The sequence below is a fragment of the Lygodium microphyllum genome, chromosome 22 (genome assembly GCF_053477565.2).
Source record: "Lygodium microphyllum isolate KBCC chromosome 22, Lygodium_microphyllum_v1.1.10, whole genome shotgun sequence".
Lineage (NCBI taxonomy): Eukaryota > Viridiplantae > Streptophyta > Polypodiopsida > Schizaeales > Lygodiaceae > Lygodium > Lygodium microphyllum.
The window spans coordinates 65,871,615-65,873,908 of NC_141156.1; positions in this window are offsets into that span (position 1 = coordinate 65,871,615).

Below are 2,294 nucleotides of genomic sequence, written 5' to 3' on the forward strand. Positions count from 1 at the left end.
GAGGGGGAGAGTACCTCTCCAATGAGTTCAGTGATTTTCTAAGGTCTCATGGGATAAAGAGACAGTTCACATGCAGGTATACCCCACAGCAAAATGGGATTGCAGAAAGGAAAAACAGGCATATTGCAGAAGTTGCACGCGCCTTGATGGCTGAAAAGAATATGCCTAAGCATTTTTGGTCTGAGGCTGTTCATACTGCTGTTTATATTATGAACACAACTCCCACAGCTGCAGTTCATGGTATGACCCCCGAAGAATGTTTTACAGGTAAGAAGCCAGATGTTTCACACTTGAAAGTATTTGGCTGCATTGCGTATGTTCATGTGCCAGATGAGTTGCGGAAGAAACTGGATCCAAAGGCTGAAAAGTGTGTCTTTATTGGATACTCTTTAGAGCAGAAAGGGTATCGTTGTTACAACCCTGTCACATGTAAGTTCAGAGTGAGCAGGGATGTCATCTTTGATGAAATGAGCAGTTGGTATACATCTAGTGGTGATGCATTGGATGATGATGATCATGACACTCATGTGCAAGCTGAAAAGCAAGAATCACGAACTCTTAGTGGACCAGAGACATCATCTGGTAGTCCTTGGTTTGGGAGACTAAGGAGTACCTCTACATCTTCGGGTGCATCTAGTAGCACTATAGGTAAAGACAAAGGAAAGAATAAAGTGTCAGAAGGCATTGATGCAGTTCTTGATGGAGATTCCAGTGGCTCAGAGAGCTTGGATGATGAGCTTGGCATTCCTTCAGTGAGGACTCCAGGTGTGCAAAGAGCACGCGTTAATGCAAAGACTCCATTGAGTGATCCAGTGGTACGCAGGTCTAGCAGGGTGAGATACCCTGTTAAAAGATTTGGTTTTGAAGGTTATGCAGCTCACCATTATGCTTATATGGTGAAACTAGTTGAGGATGTTGAGCCCACATGTTTTGAGGAGGCTGTTGGTCATGCTCATTGGGATGCAGCAATGGATGAGGAGATGGCTGCATTAGAGGCCAATAAGACTTGGGATCTAGTATCATTGCCGAAGGGAAAGAAAGCTATTGGATGTAAGTGGGTTTATAAGATTAAGCACCATGCAGATGGTTCTATTAGCAGGTACAAAGCTAGGCTGGTTGCAAAAGGCTATGCTCAGACATATGGCATAGATTATGATGAAACCTTCAGTCCAGTTGCTAGGATGACAACTGTCAGATGTGTGATTGCTTTGGCAGCAGCCAAAGGTTGGAGGTTGCAGCAAATGGATGTAAAGAATGCCTTCTTGCATGGTGATTTGTAGGAAGAAGTGTATATGGATCAGCCAGCAGGTTATGAAGATTTAGAGCATCCCACGTATGTGTGCAGGTTGAAGAAGGCACTCTATGGGCTCAAGCAATCACCTAGAGCATGGTCTGACAAGATCAGAGAGTATCTTGTTAATATTGGCTTTTATGTTTCTGATGCTGATCACTCACTTTATGTGAGAAAGGGAGATGCAGGTTTGGTCATCATAGTCATCTATGTGGATGACTTGATTATTACAGGTGATAGTGATAGTGGGATTGCTGAAGTCAAGGGTTGTTTAAAGATGAAGTTTGAGATGAAGGATTTAGGTGAACTAAGGTACTTCCTTGGCATTGAGGTGATTAGATGTGATGATGGTATATGGCTGTCCCAAAGACAGTATGGCTTGGATATGTTATCCAAGTATGGTATGACTGCATGCAAACCACTTTCAGTCCCGTTGGAGCAGAATGTAAAGCTGAGTGCTGATGTTGGGGATGAGATAGAAGACCCTACTATGTTCAGGAGGATAGTGGGGAGTTTGATCTACATGACCATTACAAGGCCAGACTTGAGCTACGCTGTTGGTCTTGTGAGTCAGTTTATGCAAGTACCTAGAAAGCCACATTTGGATGCAGTCAGACGCATATTGAGATATGTGAAGTCCACATTACATTATGGACTTTTCTATGAGGCAGGTACAGATGTACATGTATTTGGATACACAGATGCAGATTGGGCTGGTAGTATGTCTGATAGAAGATCTACCAGCGGATACATGTTCTCTCTTGGTAGTGCAGCAGTTGCATGGAGCAGCAAAAAGCAATCTACAGTTGCTTTGTCGAGTACAGAGGCTGAGTATAGAGGTGCTGCTGTTGCAGCATGTGAGGTAGTATGGCTGCAAAAGCTATTGGCTGATTTGGATGTCCAGGTGGAAGGTCCAGTTGTCATTTATTGTGACAACATGAGCAGTATACAGTTGGCTCGGAACGCTGTGTTCCATGCCAGGACAAAACATATTGAGGTACAC